Below are 24224 nucleotides of genomic sequence, written 5' to 3'. Positions count from 1 at the left end.
ATCTCTAAATGTTTTCAACATTTTCATGTGTATCCACCCTATTTGATTGTTTTGATCTCTTCTGGAATCCCTGTATCTAATTGATATAGAAGACAAAGCATTGGCAACTTTGTTTCTCATACTGTATTCTGTTGCCAATTTGGCCTCCTATTTCTTCATGGTGGAGGGTGTAAAGAAGAAAGAAAGAGAACTCAGTTTTGAAATTAAATGCATCAGTTTAAAAAAAAAAAACTAGATGAAACTTCAGAGGAAGTCTTTGTTTTTAATGCCTAGGAAAAAAATTTTAAAAAAATATATTTTTCTCAGTCAGAGGCAAGACTGTTATGGTTGCAACCCTGCCTTTTTAGAGTTCATCCTGGGAGCTAATGAAGCATTGTATATTGGTTTCAAATTCAAAGCATATGTAGTCACTGAGGCATTTTTATTTTATATAGCATGATTTCAAAAGAAGCCCCAAATGTGGTCATCTTAGAAAATGTAATTTGGTCGAGTACTAAAGAACTTTGTCCCAGACGACAAAAACCTTCTCCTTCGAGTTGCCTGTGAGAACACAAACTGGCTGTGAAGTGCATTCACAACTCTGTGAAAAATGTACAGAAGCTGATGAAAATATATTAAAGGACTGGCATGTCAAGGCCATGAAGGGCTTTGGACAAATTTGGATAAATGTGTGCCGGTTTCACAGAATCAGAATCAGAAGTGAGTTAGAGGACAATGTACAGAGATGCTGAGGAGGATAATGCAATCCCAACAGCAAACTTCACTGCATTACACATCAAGAGCCATCTCCGAAGTCATTAACGCTGTTGCCGGGGGTGTCTGCCAAAGAGCCAGATGTCACTCTGCCACAACTTGGCATCTGATGGTTGTCATTTATAAGAGGGAATCGAGTGAGGACTGTAATTAGGTGTGTGCTGAATGGAACCCTTCCCTCTGACTCCATCAGGGGCTTTTTCTCATCCTAACCACCTAGAGAACAAAGCAGGGAAACTGATTTGCCTTCTGGACTCCCAGAAACTCATATGTTTTTGTTCCCTGGGGGAAATGCATAGCTTATAGATTTTGTTTGTTTGTTTTCCACACATAATCATGTACTGGACTCCTTGGAGATGCTCCTAGGACATGTGCTCCTAGGACATGCTCCTAGACCCCCAAAAGAATATACTCCAGTGGAATATGCCCATGTGTGAACAGAGAAGTTATAAACAGAGCCACCTAAGTGTTATGTTAGGGTTATGGGGATAAAAATGGTGGTGGGGGTGTGCAAAAAAAATGAGGCAGGTCCCCTGTGGAAATCCATGGAAAGAGCACACACAGGAGATATTAAAGGATGAATAAGAATTTGGCAGGTGGGTGAAGAAGTGAAGGATTGGGCATTCTAACATGTAGACATGTATCCATGATATTATAGATGAAAAGTCCTGCCGGCTGGGTATGGTGGCGCATACCTGTAATCCCAGCAGCCCAGGAGGCTGAGGCAGGAGATTCATGAGTTCAAAGCCAGCCGAAGCAAAAAGTGAGGCACTAAACAACTCAGTGAGACCCTGTCTCTAAATAAAAAACAAAATAGGCCTGGGGATGTGGCTCAGTGGTCAAGTGCCCCTGAGTTCAATTTATAGTACCCCACCCCCCAAAAAAAGAAAAGGTCTGCTGCCCTCTGGGAAGGGTGTGGATTTACACCTGTGGGAGTCTGAGGCCTCTAGACATTGTAGATGTGGGCAGATCAATTTGGAGAAAAGATGAAAAAGATACCTATTGAATCCTTCATTCCTATATCTATGAAGACTTGTTGGACTTAATAAAGTAGTACCCCTAAGACCTTAACCATGATAGCAATATTTGAAGTGCTTCTCAAACACAGAGTTATCTTCTAATCCTTATCACAACTCTGTGAGACAGATTCTATTATTATTTTCACTTTATAAATAAAGAAAAGGAGAATTGGAAATGATAAGCAGAAGGCCCAAGTTCACCCAGTGGTCAGCCACTAAAGCAAAGTGAATCCAGAAAGCAGGTAGAAAGCCTTGTTCCCAAACACTCTGCTGTGTGTGTACCAAAGCTGTGTGTAACACGTACAGACTGTCATCCCATTGGCTGGGAAATTTCAACTTCCTAAGTGGAGAGAATATTCCTAGCAAGTTGCTTTCAGAATCATTGATCCATTTTTGTGGAATAAATCTAGAAATGGTACCAAGAAATAGATTTTTTTAAAATTAATTAAGAAAGAAAATTACCTGTCCCATCCCGTCCCCAGTGTCCTCATTAGACACTGGACTCCCTGGAGGCAATTCCTAGACTGAAAGGGCTTTTTTGAGCTTATAAAATATATTCAATAATATAGCACAAATACTCATATTACAAGTTCAAATAATAGGATATAAAACTGCATGTACAGTATGATTATGAAATTTTTAACAGGGCAAACCTGAATCAGAAACACATGTAAACTCTATCAAAATAATGATAAAGATTGGCTGAAATCTAAGATTATAATTGGTTTTTGAAAATCTTCACATTTATCTTTCATTAATAGGTAGAACTCACACAATCAGAAAATACAAAACACTAACAAATGGAGAATGCCTTTGAGAAAAGGCACTTCAAGGTCAGAAGGTGCACCCTTTGAAAGCATCCTGGGCAGCAGTTCCAAACTCAGCTGGGAAGGATCAGGCCTCCGAGATATTGTTGACATGGATGTCAATAAGAGCAGCACACAGGTGGCCAGATCCTTCTGCATTTTACAACTTCAAGACTATCCAGTTAGTCTTCAGAAGCCCAAATCCCTTCCAAATACCCTGGGAATCTTTCCAAACTTGCCTCCACCTCGGAGCAGAAGCTGTGGTGGCTATTCCTAGCATCAAGTTCAGGCTCCGTGTCCACAGCCAGAGTGAGCCCAGTCCTTTCTTATGACATTAAGAATGAGAAAACCATGTCTGGAGGACCTGAGCAGTGCACCTTATAATTAAAAGGCCAGTTTTTGAATTGCTTGAATTGGGGTTTTTAATATCCATTTTCAATTCATTCTTCATTGTAATGTGAGCCATGTTCTATACTTCCTGTGAGCCCAATTTTGAAGCACCTAGATTAAGAGAAATTTGCCCAGCATGTTAGATATAAACAAAAGAGAGACCACAATACTAGTCTCTCAACCCATTGTGGCTATAATAATTGTAGGAAAAGCTTTGTATGCAGTTTTCTCTGTGTATTATACCAGGTACCGGAGGTGAAAAGGACAGAGTAAAGACACTTCTGCCACAGGATTTAATTGGAGCAATGGACTTCTTACTGTTAAAACATCTGCACACATTTTGTTAAATTAAATGTGGGTTTAACATAAGGTTCCATCCTGGTAGCATTCACTAGGGGAGGTAAGAGGCAACTCCTCTGCCTCCTGGCCTCAGAAGACTCTGGTAAACTAAACCAGTGACATAGTCTGCATGTCGTTTACTCTTCAAGCAGTATAAGTAGCAGTAGATGAGGAGAAAAGTAGGTCCAGCCCTGATATTTAGGGTTCCAAGGCAAACAGTGAGTACTGTCTGAGGTTGGGCTTTAAACAAATGGAAGTATGACACGAATGTGAATGGATACCTTTATCAGTGGGCCAGGAAATTCCTGATTGCAGACGTAGTTCCATATCAAAATGAATTAATCTGTTTTGCCTTACTATAATGAAGCACCTGAGTCTGGAGCTTCAGAGCCTACATCCAGTGGTAGTCTTCTTTCTGGGTGAGTCAAGGCAGCACAGGGCATCACAAAGCAAAGAGAAAAGAAATATGTGTCTGTTTCTTCTGGTTTCTGTCAAATTCCAACCTGTAAGTTCCTCAGAAAGATTTTTCATGATCACACTACATAAACCTGGTTTCTGATTTACTTCCTAAGTAACTTGTAATTCTTTTTTTAAATATATATTTGTCTGTTTTTTATAATGGAAATATAAGTTCCTGAGTGGAGGAACCATGTCTGCCTTATTCTTTTTTGTGTGTCTTTTATTTCTGGCATGATGAGAATGAATCACCAGAGAATATTTATTAACTGAGTATATATGCAAATAAATCAGGAGAAAAATTGGAGATAAAATACCTCCTCTGAAATTCATCTTCTGACTGTGCCACCTGAAGTTATAGTAGACTTTTCTCCCTGATGTTTTCTCTTCTTGACATCATCATCATTGTTAATATCAGCTCCCACTCAGCCAGTGCATGCTGTCAGTGTCAACTCCAGGGATCAGGCATACTTAGAGATATAAGGCATGTTTTCTTTCCTGATAATAGCACCAACATGTAAATGATACATGAGATAAAAAAAAGTGGCCACAGAAGATGAAAGCTTCCAGGAGACCTTCCTGAGGGCTGCTTTGGGGACTTGGGATCAACATTGAAGGGGGAATTAGAAAACATAAAGGAGAGGAAAGAACAATCAAGACAAGAAAATGGAAGATTGAAAGAGTAGCCAGAACATGGGGGAAAGAATAACATTTATAATGGAGTGGATTTGACAGTAAATGTCTGGGTGATTCTGGTCTAATATATGTTTGGTGCCATTTATATATTCATTAATAACACCCTCATTGTAAAATATCTTTGTTGAATCTTGAATGATAATTGTGCTATTCATCTGTATCGCAAATCTGTTTTTCTTTCCAATAAGATCGCAAATATAAAGAGGTGCTTTGTCCTATTCATCTTTGTACCTGTAGAATTTTAGATTATCCAAGTCAGAAACCACTCCAGTCCCCTTTAGCTATGGCTTCTGCCTGAGAATGATGCCTCTCTATGGTATACCTATTAAAGGATCATTGAGCCTCTTAATACACTTTTCAGAAGGATTCTCATGAGGTAGCTTCTTTCAATATCAAATAGATTTTTTATGGTAGCAAATTCTTAAATTTCTTTCCTTGTAAACTTTTCATCACTAATCCTAGTTAAGTCCTCTGGAATTATACAGAACAAAAAATTAATCCTTTCCTGCAAAATAGTCCATTGCATATTTGAAGGTAGAATTATTTTTGCTTTTGTCTGTTATTCTTTGGCTAAATATTACTGTTTTCACTAGCTATTTCTCTGTTATTAGCCTCATGTTCAAATACATCCATTTTCTCAAACAATTGAATAATTATTTAAGCTCCATGACAGCATGGGCCCTTTTTTATTCATACTGCATTTATCTCTCTTATAACTATAACTAATATGTAATAGGCAATAAAAATATTTGTTAAAGGAATAAATGAAGGATTTGGAGTATAAGCTTAAACCAGTGCAATAAAGCAGGAAAAAGATGTAGCAGTCACCCAGTAGAAAAGCAAGTGAAACTCTACACTAACATTCAGCATCCTCACCCCTGTAGAAAGTGAATAGAATATCTACACAGTATTAGAAATAACAAGTGAGCTTAGCAATGTTGTAGACTACAAGATCAGCCACACAAAACCCAATTGTATTTCTGTATTCTATCAGGCAACAATAGAAACTTCAAGTTTAAAAGATCATTCCTAATAACACCCAACAGTGTAAAAACTTTAGAGATAAATCTGACAAAAGCTAGTTAAAACCTGCAAACTAAAAATAATGAGATATTATTTACAGAAGTTAAAGAAAACCTAAATGTTTATAGGTTAGAAGGCTTAATATTACTCAAATGTCCATTTTGTTTAAATTAATGTATAGATTCAAGGTTATCACAATCAAAATTCTTATTGCTTAATTATTTATTTAATTCTAAAAGTCTTGTGGAAATGCAGAAGAGCTACAACAGCCCAAGCAACTCTGAAGAATAAAATAGCAATGACTGAATTCAAGATGTATAAAAAAAAACAGAATAAATCTGGTTATCAAGACAACATGGAAGTGGCTTAAATATAAATAAGAAGAGCAAAAGAACAGAAGAGAAAGAACTGTGTAGACCCATACAGATGTGGAGAACAACAAAGATAAATTCAATGGGTGGGGATAGTTGTATTTTTTTAACCAATTTTACAGTTCATACTTTGAATCATAAACAAAGACTGTTCTAAATGGATTATATACTTAAATGTAAAAGTTTAAAGAATTAAAACAAATGGGGAAAGAAATCATTGTGACCTCAGGTTAATATGCTTTCAGAGGTTAAAAGCCAAAAAATCATTCTCCCTCCCCAAAATAAAAACCTTGATAAATTGGATTTCATCAAAATTTGCAAAATTCCTACTCTTTGGAAGATAATGTAAAGAAAATGAAACAGTAAGACACAGGTTGGTAGAAAGCATTTGTGAATCACATGTCCAACAAAGAGATTGTCTTCACAGTACACAATATACAAGGATAAGAAAACAAATAACCCAATGAAAATGCACAAAAATTTTGAAATAACATTTCACCAAAGAAACACTAATAGCAGGTGAGCATATAAGAGATTTTCAATGTCATCAGTCATTAGAAAAGCATAAATAAAATCCATAATGAGATATTTCAACAAATCCATTCAAATAGATAAAATTAATAGACAGATCATAGCAAGTATTGGTGGGAATTAGGAGGAACTGGAATCCTCAACTTTGTTGTATGAACATAAAATGTTAGAACCACTTTGAAACACAGCTTTTCAGTTTCTTAACCATGCACCTGCTATATTATCCAACAGAAATTATAGCATAGATTTTTACAAAGATTACGCTTTGTGAAGGAATATTTATAAGGACATAATTTGTAATGGCCCCCAACTAGAAATAATTCAAATATCTACTAATTGGTAAATAAGTAAAATAAATTGTAATATATCCATACACTGGAACACCATTATGAAATAAGAATGAATTATTAGCACACAAAACAACACCAGTGAATCTCAAAATAATTACACTTAGTGAAAAAACTGAGAGGAAAAAAAACAGAGTATATTTTATGAATGTTTGTTTTTATAGAATTCTGGAAAATAGAAATCCATAATAAAGACAGAAAACAGATGACTAGTTGGAATACGAATGATGGTAACCCTGAAGGGCAAAAGGGAAGGTCCAAGGAAACTTACTTAGGAGATAAGGAATCAATGTTGGGTAAAGAATAGAGTTTCTATGCTGATGAAGTTATGCAGGCTCCATGCTCTGCATTTATAGGCACTTATATGCAAAGGGATTCAGGAGGGACTGGGAGGAAACACAATTTCTGTTCTCTGTTAAGCTTCTGCCATATTCACCTATGTCTGACTGATGGGCAGGGCAGAAAAGGGACCAAGATTTCTGGAAAGATAATGAGAAATCATTGAAGTAGAATTTTTTAAAAGGGAAAGAGGAGTCTCTTTGCCAAATACCACAAAGGAATGGATAACAGAGCTTGTGCTTAATCCAGCCATCCTGAAGATAGGCAGACTCTCTGAAGACAGAATGGACTGTCTCGCCACATTCTGTACACTTTCATGGACCAGCAACTTTACTGCAGCCTATGCCCTACTGAATACAACAGAGGAATCAGTTTGCTTCTCTATTCACAAAGAACCACTACAGCAATCAGGTATCCAGGGTTGGGCACCAGAGTCGTGTTTCACGGTATCAGATGTGGTGGATTTCCATCTCTACTGATGGAGCCAGTAGTGATTTACAGATAATGCCAGCATCCTTGGAGATTCTTCAAAATAATTAAGGTGTGAATTTGCCTCAGGCAAGTACGTGGTGTTCTGCAATAAAAAGAGCTAGGTATTAATTTTAACAAAACTACATTTGTACTTATTGGAGGTAAAACTGAGAAACTCAAGTTGCAAATAAGGAAAGGAAACTGAAGATATATTTCTATACTATCTCATTAGAGTAGTACCATATTTCCCAACCTAATGGAAACTTTATTTTTCTTAGCCAAGTAGCACTAAACACAGTTTATCGTTTATCATCATAACCTTGAAACATTTCTCTACTGACTCCTATGATACTCCATGATCCGTTTTTCCTACCTTTCCATTTACTCGTCTCCATCCATATTCTTCAAAACAATTTTTTTCCAACCCAACATTCTACCCTGAACTCTATATTTTTGTATCCAGATCTCTGCCTCATATTTCTGCTTAGAAATTTCCTGATACTTCACATTTTATTTATTATTTTCCTTCCTAGCCTCTTTTTCCTTCAGTCTTTACCACTCTGCTAGTAAGTATCCCAACTAGGAATGAGCTGGAGATCTTGGGAATAATCCTTGATTTCTCTAGTCCATCAATCTAGAAACTCTATGAAATAAGCAAGTGAGTTCATTGCACTTGAATTATTCTCAGTGAATCCATTACAGTTCTTACAGCTCCCTCTTAAAAACTCCTTCTTAAAAACTTAAAACCACCAATTTAAGAATCAATTCTAGGAAAATTACTGAGAATTGTAAAGTGTTCTGATATATACAAGTAGTTAGCCTCTCATTTCTTTTTTCCCCCTCATTTCCCTATCTACCCCCACTGAAGCATTAAAGTTTTTATTTAGTTACATCATTTCTCACAAATATGAATGTGTAACATCACTTATATTGGATTTTGAGCCATTTGTGAGCTCCTGGTGTATTTTCTTTTATCTTCTTCCCCACATTTGTAGCCTTAATAAACCTGGCTACCCAGGCCTATATCTATGTTCCCAGAGGAAGCACTACCTTTAGTCAACGTGGCCCCTGGGGAGTGAACCAGGGTAGATGGGATTAAATTGAAGCAATAGGAGGTTGAGGTTCAACACTAAGAGTAACTTGTCAAGAGTAGATCGCTTAGACATAAAAGAGTTTCCCTTGAGACTATGGAAATATCTTCTTTGTAATTTTTTAACATGCTAAAGCCAAGTTCAACAAGGGTCTCCATCTCAGAGTGGACAATCCAATACCCTCCCCTCCATTATAAATAAGAGGAATTTCATTTTACTTGGGCAGGAGATTTAATACCCTATAGGGGAAGAAAACATTTCATGGTCCTCTCTCTATAAAATCTCCCCTTCTGTTTTTCTTCAGTATCAGCCTGTGACTCTGGAGAAGGAGGCTGAGAACCAGTTATCACTAATGAGGAAACCCATATCTCTCTTGAATTTTGGATTAGGTATTTGTTTTGAAAGGATGAGTTTGGAGTTATTAGTGCATGACTATTTTATAAAGCCTAGTGGAGTCATCTGTACACACTTAGCACTTAGTTTTTGTTGATACTGCTGTTAAATGGAATTATCTCTCTAATAAGTAAATGGAGTTATTTCTCTAATAAGTGAAATGATGAAATCAAATCTTTTTTCCCCCAAAGGCTGAGGCATCATACATTCCTCTAGCAGAATGGTAATTTCTATCAACCCAGGGATTTGTAATTAGAGAAGAGATCCCTATGTGCAAGGAGACAGAGCTCCATAGAATTTGTAGGAGGCCAAGTGGGCAATAAAAACTTATTTTATCAATTATACCCAACAAGTCCCATCTTCATTGGTTGGAGGTCATGTGGAAATTAGATCAATCAACTGCATTCTTTACTGTTGAGGTTTTATCTTTTTTAAAACTCAATTATTAATTTTGTATCCATTCTATTGACACGTCACCATTTTTGGAGGATAATCACATTAGTTTTAGAATAATGAATATATGGGTCTAACATAAACAAATTACCATGTTTAATAAATCTCAAACAATAGTGCAATTCCCTAGCTTTCCCTGATTCTACCTTTGGATTTGAAGTGAAATTCACTGGGGAAGGTAATGGGGAAGAAACAGAGCCCCTTTTCATAAATATTATAGAAGGAGAATGGCTGTGAAGTAAGGTTACACATTGGTTGCCTGTGTGAAGATGTATTTTCTTTGGTCCACATAATGCTGTCAAGCCATTTTATGGAGAAGTTTTGTTCTATAGGTAATAGCTCCAGAGATTGAATTCTCCTTTGAAAGTTTTTGATAATCTAACAATAGAGGCTTGATTGTCCAAGTGGATTTTTACAAAGACAGAATTATAAAATAATACTACAGATATTGAGCTTGTTGCAACACAACCTTGGGTTCTCTATCACCATCTGTAGTTTTTCCATTTTGTGTTTTACAGTATCTTTCTATCACTGCATTTTCTAATTGCTTGGTTTTGTACACCCTAAATCTTAGTTATGTTCCCTCGAACAAGCTGATGACCGACCCTCCTTCTTGACTAAAAACAACAATGGCATCTTCATGAGTTTACTCAACATTCCTCTTTACTGCTGTGTCACTTCTGTTTAAGATTCTCTATCCATGCTTAGAATCCTTCTATCAGCTTTGTTTTCTTTATGATTATTATTTGCCTTGTCACATATTATTCATTGATTAATATATTAAGAGTTTCAAAGGAAAGCATGGAATGCCTCTCTGTTGGTGTGAGTTTCATCAGTTGCCAGGTTTTATATCTTTACGGCTAAGAAAGACAACCTCAGTGTCTTACAATGGAGAAGATTTTAAAAACCACTAATTTATACTATAATTAGGAAGTACTTATAAAGAAGAATTATCAAGTACTTATGAGAATACAGAAGGACAGTTGGGGGGTTAATTTTGCACAGTGTGTGGAATGTACAGAGCCAGATCTGGGGATGAGAGACACAGGGGAGCCTTAAACATGAGGTAACTTGAGTAATTTACTGATAAAATTTAATTTTAGGGCCTGGAACTTGCATGTGTCTCTTCTAATTGGTTCCTATGGTCATATGTTTTTGTACTATTTACTATTTGCCTTTTAAAAGCATTACTATTTAAGATGTTTTTCTCTTTCTACTCCAACATCCCCTCCAAAATGCTTTTCCCTGATTCAGGGGACCATGAAGAGGTCGCAGGCTTTGGGGGGATACAATTAGGAAATAGCTGACTTGGAGATATGTGGATGAGTGATGGTCATTTCTGTGTTCTGCAGTCACATCCATGTGAGGTTAGGCTACAGCCGGTCATCAAAAGACAGGCATAAGTTCCAGGAACACTCCTGTCCTCTCCTATACTGCATTAGCTTGCCCAGGGTTGGGACACAAAGGTACAGGCCTAGAAGTCACATCCTGCTATGAATGTTTCCTTCAACACCTTATACTATGAGAATGTGGACACAGGGAGAGAGAAACAAGATTTTAAATATTCAAAGGAGATGTTAATCTATGAAATGTTATCCTAGTTACTTGATGTATAAAGTTATAAACAAAGGAATATTTGATCTCATTAATGAGAGCTCAAGATGAAAGTTCTCTCTTCCCAAGAACATATTCAAAAATGCTTTACATTTTATTTTATTTTATTTTATTTTATGTTTTTACAATTATCTCAAGTTTTTTTTTTTAATTTTTTATTGTTGGTTGTTCAAAACATTACAAATTTCTTTACATTTTAGAACTTACATATACATACATAACTTCTCTCTATTAATATGTTTTATGTGTGGGTGTGTGTTCTAAAGTAAGTTTTAGTAATAAGTTTTCCCAAATTTGACAATATGTATAAAACTGGACATAGTTTATAAATAATAAAAGACAAAATTTAAATGAACTTTTTCTAAACTATCAAATGAAATATTATTTATCCATGCTATAGGAAAAATAAACTTGTATTTTCTCTACTGAAAATGAGAAGATAATACTGTTTTCAAATGAAGAAATAAAGAATATGTGGAAAAAAAACTTTGGAAAATCATATGATAGCCCTGTGTCAGAAGGTTAATTAATAAAAACATGCATTTTTTTCTGATTTCATAAACTGTGATATTTATTAACTTTTAAAATATATATCATTTTGTAGCATTTAAAGTTGAGTGCACATATCTTTGAGGGCCCCACTCAAATTGAGCAAACAAGTTAGAGTTCAGTAAAGGGAAAATTTTTAATGTAGGAAGCATGTAGGAGAATTTCATAAGGGATAGAACATCATTTTTTATTACTTACCTTCCACTAGCCCTGAGCTTGAAGGAGTGAGGAGAGACAGTAGTTACTGGGACCTGGAGGCCTGGAGAGTCATTTTGTACCTTGAGAAATGCCTACAGACCAAGGTAGGTGAGCATGGTTGGGGTTGGGGGGATTCATAGGCAAACCCTCAGTTGTTCTCTCTCATGTTCCTGCCTTAGTCTCTCGTCCTCACCACAGGACAGCATTCACATACCACAAGAGGTGGTCCACTTACATCAGAACACAATAGACAGAGTACAAGGTAGGACAGTATAAAATGGGTCTAGACATGCAGACAAAAAATGTCTGTTTCTATCATAAATATGGGCATATGTATATATACATGCAAAAATGGTGTAATATTACACAGGTGGATACATATGTCTATGATATATGCATGGTATGTATTAATGAAATTGTACTTTGTTCACTGTTTTCTAATCTGTTTAATTTATTCTATAATAGATAATAAACTATAAATTTTTCTCTGTCTTGTGACTTTATTTTAATGCAATGGATTTTAATAGCATTATATAGTTCTACGGTCTGTGGTGGATATATTGGCACTTGTTTAGTTTACCTCGAACATGTAAAAAACATCTGTAAAAAAATCTTTATACATAATTTTTTAAATTATTAAAATAAATATTCCTTAAAAAATTTTTGAAGAAAATGTGATTGCAGACCAAAAGGGATACCTATTTCACATTCTTTTCACCAATGTGCCCTCCTGAAAGCCTGAGCCTGTTTACATTGCTTCCATCCAAGTGAGTGCACATTTCCCCCACATTCTTACCAAATTACCTTACAAAATGTCTTGAAAGACCAGACTATGAGTCTGCTTTCCTACCATTTCTCACCCCTGAATGTTAGTAATCTGAAACTCCTTTCTTGGCAGTGAGCAATGACTTCCCAATTTTGAATCCCAATGGCTATTTATCATTCTTATCATTGACCTTACAGTATTTGATATTATTGACCTCAAGGTCCTATTTGAAAAATCTCCTTTCTCTTTGGTCCTGTGATACACTCAATGCTAATTTGAATGCTCTCTTTCTGCTCTGTCTTCCTTTTTTGGTTTGTCCTCCTGCTGCTTAGTGTTACACATGGCTATCCACTCAGACCTCTGTCCACTATGCATTCTGGCAGAGTCCAACATGCTGGCCATGCCTCTGACCTTTGTCTCTTCCTCTTCCCATGCTCCCACTCACTCTCATTTATTAACCATTATTATTTTTACTGGACCATTAACAGCCTCATAATGGATCCCCCTCCATGTAGTTCTAGCTGTATCTTCCTAAAGCATTATCTAGCTTAGGACAGTCTCCTGATCCACATCTTCCAGCATCCTCTATTCCCATTCCTTACCAAATGAACTACAAGCTGGCATTTGGTATCCCTCTTCCACCATGTCTGAACATACAGCCTACATTTTCTATTCTTTTCTACCCATATGTAATTCTTTTCCTTATTTCTGTTCTTCAAAATTCTACCTTTCATTAAGTCCTGACTCAAAGTACCTCCTATAGGAATCTCTCTAATCACTTCCATTAAAAATGACCTCTGTCTTCCAGAGTCTATAATTCAGGCTTTTTTCTATTTGATACTGTAACCAGCGTGGGAGGCTTTAACCTCTACTAGATTATAAAATGATTAAAAGCAGAATCAGATATTGTTCATCTTCCTCCCAGCACCCAGCATAGAATTTTATTGCCAGTAGGTGATTAATAAATATTAATTAAGTAGCTGAGCCAGCCTGAGAACAATTCTACTGAACCTTTGAGTTTAAGAACAGTCAGGGAAAATGCAGTAATGGTCCACTGGCCATTGCAACTAGCTCAACTCTACTCTCAGGTTTTATGAAGTATCCAATTTTAAATGTACAAAATTAATTTTATGTCTTTGATAAAGCCCTGAATATGTCCAATATGTATTTATTGGCCAGCCCTAAATTCCAAAAACTGCAACAATATTTTTGCTTCACTTCCTAAGGTCTAACAGCTTACTCACATTCAGACAAGTGAACAATTCAAAACTTGTCTTTGATGGAACAGAGCAATGCATGCCTCTTGCAAAGTCAGGATAGAGTATCTCTGGTTTTGCCCAGAGGAGACAAACTCTATTCTCCGTTTTCTTACAATAATGTTTCATTGGGCCAAGTTAAAAAAAAAATCATGAAAGCATTTATTAGTCCTGGGATCAAAAGCAGGAAAAACAAGGAAAGCCTCTGCCCATCAGGAACAACAAAGCCATTCCCCTAAGTTCACAGAGGAAGAAGAGGAGCAGTGGCACAATGTGGAAGGCAAGCTTGGCGCTTCTGTTGTGCTTCTGAACTCTGTGCTCGCTGCTCCTTTAGCTCTGTGTGTGCCTTTATTTTCCTGTGTGAATCATTTCACTGATATGAGCATGTCATGTGGAGTACTCCACCTCCCACCCTCTACTCCTACTCCACAAGCTAGAACAGATCACTTGTTAATGCTCTGAGATCTTCCCAGTCGGGGCCACACTCCCATGCAATGAGATATATCTTGGTGTGATTTGTATAGCACCTCTCCCAAGCATGGAGAGGTTGCACAACCCTGCAGTGAACAATAAGGCAGCAGGAGGCAGCACCAACAGGCCACATCTAACATGTTCGGGAAAAACAAAATTAAGCAGCAAAGCTCTTTAGAGCCAGAGAGGTTTTCAAGAGTCCTCCCAGGTAATGTAAGCAGCTGCTTTCTCACAGCTCTCACAAGGGCGTGCCACTGGGGCCAAAGGAGAAAACCCTCCAGCCCTGGGAGAAGGAACTGAACTGCAATGGGGCCCAAATCCATTTATTTTCATGTCTCAATGAAAATACCAGGTAGTTTGTAAATCATGCACGCTCTGATCATGTTCTTTTTAAGAATACACAGCAGATTTTCTCACTCTGGGAACAGCCAATTTATTCACATAGGGGAGACATTTGATCAGCCTTCCTGAACAGGGATTCTTAGATGAATGTGACTGCTCGGCTTCTTACTAAATTAGGAATTGCAGAAAAAGTGTGACCAGAGACAGGGTGTTGCAAAGGTACGGGAATCATCCAGTGGAAAAAGTGGCCTGTGTCCTACAAGGACTATGCAGGTGAGAAATGACATTCATGTCTGGCCAGTTTTAATTTCTGAACATCGTTTACAATCTTCGGTTCAACCCTATTCAGTCACATGTCGACCCCCAATTAAACCTTGGCTTGTAAGGCCCCCATAGTGCGAACACAGGGAAATCGCATTCTCCACAGTGCCGTCTACAGTGCTGTCTGGAGCAGCACAGAATGGTAATTTTGTATTTCATCTTGTTTGTTTGCCTGCATTTTAATGTATTTTCTAATGACCACCTGATCCAGGAGCAAACCCACATTGTTCTTCCTGATAAGTGCAGGGAAAAAAAAAATTCCTCTTAGGCATTTTTTTTTTTTTTACAAAGGGACTTATCTCTTTAAGTTTGCTGAGTTTCTGAGTGGGTGGAATAGGTTATGCTTTGCATTTCAAGAAACAGAAAGAAATGCCACCAACAACACAGAATTTAAATGGTGGCATAGCTGGAGCTCACAGTGTGCTCTTCAAAGACAATGTAAGATTTGACCCTCACCTAAGATGTGTGTCGTTATGACTGTTAATTGGGTCCTAGAGCCATTCTTTTAAAATAGCCATCAACAATGCATACTTACTTAGGAGCTAAGATGGGCTTGAGCTGGTAAAGGACAGGACGGGTTAGGCAGTGTTACCTTGTGTACCTGAGAACATAAAGGACTTTTAAAATTGTTGAAAGGTTTCTTAGGTACTGAGAAAGTTTATGTAGTGTAGAAATTAAGAGTCTAGGCTATTAGAAGACAGATGTGGTTCAAATCCAGGCTCCATCTCTTGGGCAGGTTACGGAACCTCTCCATGTTTCAATTTCTACCTGTTTGAATTGGGGTAATAGGAACCTTATAGAATTGGCATGAGAAGCAAATGAGAGATGTCATTTTAAGTGCTTCTCACTGGTACTCTGCATTAAAAGTGCACATAAATGTATATTTTTCTTACAATTAGATTTCAGATAAACATCATTGTGTGCCTAAAATCTACCATCAATGTGCTGACCCTTGTCTTCAAAAACCTCACACCTAGGATTAGCACGCTGTCTTCTGATCTTATGGCCAAAGATTTTATGGTGGGAGTTCCTTCAGCCTTCTCAGTTCCTTTACAGACTACCCTTCCTTTATTGTTTCTTGGGCAGCTTCCTCTCACCTAAGATCCTCTGTAGGATCTCTGACTATTATTTCCTCAGCCCCTATACTTGTACCCTTGAGTGACTGCTTACCTTTAATCTGAGCCCTTCTTTGCCAACAAGAGAATAAGCTCTTCAAGAGCAGATAACATATCTGCACACAGTCCCCTAAAGTTTATTGGATGAATTTTCTTAGGTTAGAGGTGGATAGGAACCTGGGAAAATTAGTGTGTTACTGCAAATAACTTCCTGAGCTTACAGAAACATTTTAAAGCCTACACACCTTCCACACTCACAGCCCTGTTCCAGCTTTGGAAGGACTCAGACATCTACAGAGATTAGTCGATTAGAAAGACATTCAGCTCTTCACAATTGCACTTTAAGCCTCTTCACAAAAGGTCTCTTTTGTGCATGAAAAAAAGAATTAGCTAAAAAATATTAATTTAAAAATTTCAGGCAAAGACACAATGAACTGACACATAAAATTCCTTTTAGCCCTAGCATGTGTGAGGTCCTACATTCAATCTCTAATACCACACACACACACACACACACACACACATCATTGTACCTATCAATCATTCAATCATCTTTCTGTCAGGAGTCTCCTTTTGGAATTCATGCAAGAATACAGCAAATCTAAGAGCACCCTTTTCTTTTACACCATTCTGATCGACTTAATGAGAAAGCCAGTTGGCCATAAATATAACTAGGGCTCCGATTAATACAGCGTGGGTTGTTGCTCTGAGCAGTTGACATGAAGCTTTCTGCACCTACACATGACTGCCGGATCTCGCTTTCATTACTGTGCTGCTTGCACAATCGTTGGGAAACAACCGCAGCCTAGTGGGTGACCGACTGAATGCCAGGGGTGAGGAGTGCATTTCCAGTGTATTCACCACTGTTTTCTTTAATGATTTTTCAAATGAATATGGTCTCTGTCCTTCCATTCTTTAGATGTATATGTTGGGCTCCACTGGCTTCAAAGCTAATGGTAAAATATGCACTATGCAGCAGTGCTCTGTAGAGATTTGAATCATTATTTGTCCTCTTCCGCTGGACAGACTGTAGGGTTAAATGGCTGGGTTTTTTTGAAACAAAAGATTTATACTCCATTTTCTTTGTACTATCCATCCACGCCTCCTGTAATAGGAGCCGGTTGGAAAGCTCTGCGTCTGGGTTGTCATTTCTCTTGCGCAGTATATATTAGAGTCCAAACGACCTCTACACCATCAAGGTTCCACAAACCTTAAATTTAAGCTACCTGCTCCACCAAAGTATCTAAAACAATAACTTTTTTATGTTGCAACAAACATTACATTTAATGAGTACAGTGCACATGTAATGATACAGTGAATCAGTGTGAAGCCTCAAATAATGATTTCTGTTGGCACTATAAAAGGAATGTAATTTTTCTTGTTGAAATACCATTTTTCAGTTACTGCATGAGTGATGTGGTAATTATCCCCTACACCTGGGATTTAAATCCAATCCTACAAGCCCATTTTCTGTTTGCAAGCTGTCAGGCTGATGCATAGGCTTTGTTCTTATCTGGCAGTAGGCAAGGAATCGGTAATTCAGAAACAACAAAGCCACTGATGGGTCATCATGTAATCTGCACTGAAAATTGCAATCTGTAATGAGATTGGAAACGCAGATGAGGTGACTAAAATTGATTACCTACCATATCTGAAAATTTCAATTTTATTGCACAAATATGATCAAACTAGTCCATAAGTTTGGGGATTAGTTGAGAAAGAATAAAGATTACTTTTAAATTAGGTGAATGCAGATAAGTTATTTAAATGTAAATTATTTGCTTTATAGCAATATGCATGGTCTGCAGGGTGATTCATATGGCCACATATTTTAAGTTCCCTGATGGCATCATTTCTGCGTGGGAGTTCCAATTAGAGATGACATATACACTTTCAACTCTTAAAGGTAGTACTGCAAATCAGACCATGGATGAAACTCATACCAATCCCTAGGCCATAAAATTTCACCTTTCATATGCTTATTATGGAAAAAAAATTCACCTAGAAGTCTTGGGAGCCTCAAAAGCAAGCAGCAAACTGTGCTTAGAATATTTCAAAACACCTCCCTCCCTTCCCCAATCCCACACACTATCTCCCAAAGGGTCAGCATTTGTGGGTTGAGCTCAGGAGTCAAGATGACAGGCTTACAATCCTCTGCTTCCAGTGGGAACCATAGACTGGACCTCACATACTCTTAAAGCTATAAGAGATATTGGTGATATGGTGGTTCAGCTTCTCAGCCACTATAAACCTTTTTCCATTTCTTGTCAGAAGCACACAATAATAACTCTGAGCACTGAAAATGTAGTAGAGGCTAGTGATATTGCAACAAAAGGTATGCACAATAAGGAATCACCAATATAACCTTTCCAAAACTAAATGGCAATATGCTCGTATAATATAATGCTACCAAAATATTTTACTTCATAGACTAGCTCCCAGAAAGTATCCGTTAGGGTGGTCAGATAGAGCCTGTGAGATTGATTTCTACTTGTGGGAACATCTTCCAGGAAAAATACACACCTTCAAGGCTCAATGTTACTTGTCTCTGGGTACCCAAAGCGAAAAAATGTTTTCACCCTGTGCAAAAGTGGAAGAAAAATGTTTGAAAGTTGTATTAGTAGGTTATGAAAGGAAATTTCCCCTCTAATCTTCAAATTATCAGAGGATGCTCATATTAAGCATAGTTGAAGAGCTGGAGAACATATTAGTGAAGCACTTGGTCCCATGATCTGTTACCCTTCAGCGTGCATTTCACATGCCAAAGTGCCTTTAGAGTGTCATGGGTTTCTTGCCATTCAGTATTCTTGGGCCTATTTTCATAAATTGGCCCTGTTCAACAGGAGATTCTTAGGGAAACTCTCTTTCTCTTAATCCTCTTCTTTCTCTATCATCGTCATTATCATCATTCTGTTTTGGTCTTATTACATTCTGATTTTCCAAATCAGTCTTTCTGAGATCCAGAGAGAGCCTAGTGGCAGGTGATGCAAGAAATAGTCATTGGCACTGATTTATAAGTTCCAGGATAATGACCAAAACTTCATCGGCCCAAATTAACATTTGCTAGGCTTTATGTACCTACCAATTTTTTTTTAAATAAAATCTTTATTTTAACCATCATGCACATCCTTCTTCCAAAAGAGAAAAGAAAAGTGAGGAAGGAGTTGTTTGTTCATTTATTAGACTGTAAAAAGGTTTATATTCAAAGCACTATCTACATTCATGGAACTGCTTTCTATTGTAAATCATTCCTTATGCGGTGAGCTCTCTCTTTTATATCCAGTCTCCTTTCCCAAAGATCTCAATATTCCTTTCAGTGAAGAAGAGCTATAATGCTCCTCTTTCCTAGCCTTCATCTCATACATAAGCACTGAAGCAAAGAGGATGTATGCTGCTCCCTGCTGTCACATTTCCCAGCTTTATTTCCACCGAAGCAAATCTGACACCCAGCCCCTTTCCCACTGAAACTTCTTTCTTAATGAACCCAGATCCACGCCACACCAGTCTCTAACCTAAAGGGTTGCAGGGTCTCTCTGCTTCCCATCATGCATCTCCAAAATTTATTTTCCATAAAGCTGTCGATTACCCTTTTGAAACACAGACCTGATAATATCACTCTTGTGTTTAAACCCTTCCAATGCCTTCATGTCACACTGAAAATAAAATCCAAACACCTTAACTAGCCTACAATTTTACAGACTCCTCCAAGCTCACATCATATAATTCTCAGCCTTGCTCCCCGCACTCTAGCTAGGCTTGACATCTATTTGTAAATGTAAGATTTGACCTTCTGGTCAGTCAGATCACAGCCAATTATCTCTTACTCAGAGAGGCCTTTCTTCCCCCCACCCCTTAACCCAATCTACAATACGTACTCAGTCGCTTTCTATGTGAACACTCTCTTCAAATTTCTTAAAAGCAGCTATCATTTCTGGTACTTCTTTTGTTTGTTAGCATTTTACTATTATTATATTATTTCTTATCTCCTTTGACTCTGTAATTTACTGGGACCTAGCTTGTCTTTGTTTTGGCACCAGGGATTGAACCCATCAGTGCTTTACCACTAAGCCATGTCCCCAGCCCTTTTCATTTTTTGTTTTGCGACAGGGTCTCACTAAGTTCCTTAGGACATTGCTAAATTTCTGAGGCTAGCTTAACCCCCTTAGTCACTGTGGATTATTGGCATGTACCACTGCATCTAGCTGACCTCTGAAACCTAAGCTTTGGAAATAAATCCCTTACTACCTGGTACCCACTTAATAAAGATGTTTGAATAAATATTACCACTTATTTTGTTCAGTCACTTTTTCATTTCATTTTTTTCAATAATTTTTCCATATGCATACTGATACTGTTCATATCTCTCTTTTGGACATTCTCTTAGCCTTTAAATTATGGTGGTACATAATATGTGTTTTTGTTCTACTTCTCCATTTCCCATTCCAGTCTTTTAATTACAAGGTTACATTAATTGTCCTTCTTTTCTTTCTTCTCTGCCTTTCTTAGATATTTTAAATAACCCAATGGCTCCAAGGGTTATGTCAAAGAAAAATTGCACTCAATAAGTTAAATAGGTACGAAAGATTTTATTTAACTGTTGTTATAAGGTAGAAAGGTTTAACTAAACTCCACTGAAATCAAAGAAAGGAGAGTTTTAGCTAGCCAAAAAGGACTAAAAGATGGAACTTGTTGGGGCTGGGGCCGGGGGGGGCTGTTCAATGTGATTAGGCAATTTGAGTTGGTTAATTGACTCTTACAGTAGTTAGGCTCCTCCCCTCCCACAGAGATTTGGTGGTAAAGGTTTCATCTTTCTTGGTGATTACATTTTAAAGAGCTGCCTATGGAATACCGGAGAAAGACATTTTGAGTGGTAAAACTGGTAAAAGACTGGGAGAAGATTTGCATCTCAGAGACAGAAGAGAATTGGCAACTGCTACTTTTGTAAGGTAAATGCTCTGAGAAAAGGTCACATCTTTGAGACCAGAAGAAACCTGTCTAAAGCTGAGGGGAACACTGGGCCATCCTCCATGTATTCATCAGTTGCCTTCCAAGTTAGTATCATCAGACCTAATGTCTTTGACATTTTGTATTGCCCACTGAACACCTTTGGTTGAATAACTCGTGCAACTTACCCTGTTTTAAACCAAAAGTTAACTCTTCTTTTTTTTTTTTAATGATTCTTATATTCATTATGTCCATTTTATTTCTACTATCACTGATTTATTACCTGCATGGCATTTCAACCACTTTCCCCATCTTCATTCTTTCCTACTCAAAATAGTCCTTCATTAATTTACCCAAAACGCGACTTTGAGCACATCACCTCCCTACAAGAGCTTCAATAATTTTACACTCTCTGTATGGCCATAATAGTATGTTAACACTCCAGAACAGGAAATATACCTTAACATACCTGCTAATAAGACTTTATAATTTTCTAAAAGACTAGTTTTAACCACTTACTGTGTCTGGAGAATTTTTAATGTTGAAATGATTTTTTTAAAAAGTAGTAATAGGAAGAGAATGAACAAAACCAAAGAGAATTTAAGAGCAGATGAGAGTATCTCCATTCTTGGTTTTGAGAAGGTTCTATGAGGTCAGACTGTGCTATTTAATCTTTTGTTTTCCCTAGTCCACATGGGCCTAATTATCTTCTTGTGTTTCCCCACTCTGTAGATTACCTAAAAGAAAAAAAACAAAAACAACCTACCATCAGTTTCCTTGCTTCAATTTTATATTTTTGGCAACACTGACAGTCTATCTTGCAAAATGACACCTAAAAACTTAAAGAAAGGAGAAGGTGACAAAGCCAATAACTTAACTAATATAACTAATGTCCTTTCCAGCATCAACTAGTGCCACAGACAGTCCTGACAGAACACATGCCACTGAAGAGAAATACATTCCTATTCTTTTGATGAGTTAGTTATCCTTTCAGAGATTTTTGTATCGTAATGAGAGCATTTGCTTTTCTACAAATACTTTAAGGGTAAAAAAGCAGAATGAGCATATTATTTCAGGCACTTAAGACATAGCTGCCAAGCCTCTGTATGTGTTCACTTATATGAGCTGAACTTTTACACTAGACCTTATAAGGTCTGTCCTGGTAGTCAACATAGGAAAGGGGATTCGTCGTAAGTGTTCAATGGACCCATATGTAACTAGCTAGTTAGTTCCATTTATGGAAGAGAAGCCTCTTAGAGTTAGAAACATAATTTTTCTCACTATAGGGAAATTATCTATTTAGAAATAATGATATTTTATCTGGATTTTCTATATATGTAGTCAAATGGCATATGTAAGACATATAAATATAATATTAAACTTGTTTAAAATATTAAGCAAGTTTAAATATACTATATAGTTTTTCCAGTCTCTATACTTATTATTCCACAGTTTCATAAATGTAAGACTCTTCCTATATAAAATATATTCTTCATTACTCTATATCAGTTACTTGTAAGAGGTGATTATATGGGAAAACATCATTCATTGTAAAGTCTAGTGATGATAATACTCATTTCTAGGATTACAGTATCTCAAACATAATATGCTATTTTTAAATATTAAAATATCAGTAATATGTCACCTAAAATATCAGGAAGTTTTGTCATTTAATATTTTATTAGTTTAAGTAATATGAGGTATTCCAACAATGAAAATCAGTCTTAGTGGCTGAACCCAACAGAAGCTTCTTTTTCTTTTGGTGCTGGGATTGAACCACAGGACGCTTAACCACTGAGCCATATCCCCAGTCTTTCTATGTAATATAGTTTTTAGTTGTAGATGGACACAATACCTTTATTTCACTTATTTAGTTTTATGTGGTGCTAAGGATCGAACCCAGTACCTCACATGTGCTAGGCAAGCACTCTACCAATGAGCTGCAAACCCAGGCACCCCAGCCCATTTTTATGTTTTATTGTTTTAGAGATAGGGACCTGCTAAGTTACTGAGGCTGGCTGTGAACTCATGAACTTCCTGCCTCTGCCTCCCAAGCTGCTGGGATTACAGGCATGTGCTACTATGCCAAGTTCCAGAAATTTATTTCTTAATGAAGAAACACCCACTTGAGAGGCAGTGTTCTCTGAGGCCAATCTGGGCACTGACACATGGTCAACTGATTGGAGGAGAGGGTGGAGAAGTACACCTGCTTCTTCAGTGTTCTGAACTAGCACAAAGTATTGAAGACTAGTCACATGGCTCCATGTAGTTTCAAGGGGCCTGGGAATCTGGTCCCTGTTAGGCAGCTGCTTCCCAGCAATAATTATCTGCCATGAATCTGTATTACAGAGCTTCATATCCAAATAGTCATTTCTCAAAAAAAAAAAAAAAAAACCAAAACTCTTATTTATGGATTCAGATAATATCTGCAAATTGGTTTACATCCTAAAATCAATTACTCATTACAATTATGTAAGAGGACACACTTTTACCTAGATAACAAGTTTAATAGTTTGGTTCCTGTATAGTTGTATTACAAAACAACTCCTATTGGAAGAACAATTCTTTCTTGAACTTAAAGGCTTTCAGAACAGGTGTGGAAATCAACATAAGTAATTCTGCAATAGCACTTCCATCTACACAAGATAAAACTAAAGAAAATTGGAATTGGAATTTTTCTTCTGTGAGTATAAAAGATTTTTCAAAAAATAATCTGATTTGAGTTGTAAAATCAAAGGGGGATATTTAAAGATGAAACCATAAGAAAATATTTGGAACTAGAAAACAAAACTGGTCCGCAGACTACATTGTAAATAAATTTTATTGGAAGAGAGCCATGCCCAATTACTTACATGTTGTCTATGGCTGTCTTTACATATCACCATTTGCATTATAATACAAGAATTAAATAGTGTGCCCTGCAAAATTGAGAATATGTGCTTTCTGGCCTTTTACAGAAAAAAAATATATTGCCCAAACATGGAACTTCAGAAATTAGTGTCTTCTCATGATTTTACGATTATTAAAAAATTATGAAGAGATCTCTCCACGTCTAGAAAAATTTTCACAAAAATTCTCACATTATTGAATAATGACATTTAATGCATTTTGTTTTAACACCACATTAAAAAAAACAAATACTACTTTATTTTAAATTTTAATGACTAATT

This window comes from Marmota monax, unplaced genomic scaffold (assembly GCF_021218885.2).
Source record: "Marmota monax isolate L192 unplaced genomic scaffold, Marmota_monax_Labrador192_F-V1.1 WCK01_AAM20220418_F8-fsc00079, whole genome shotgun sequence".
NCBI lineage: Eukaryota > Metazoa > Chordata > Mammalia > Rodentia > Sciuridae > Marmota > Marmota monax.
This window is presented reverse-complemented; position numbering follows the sequence as displayed.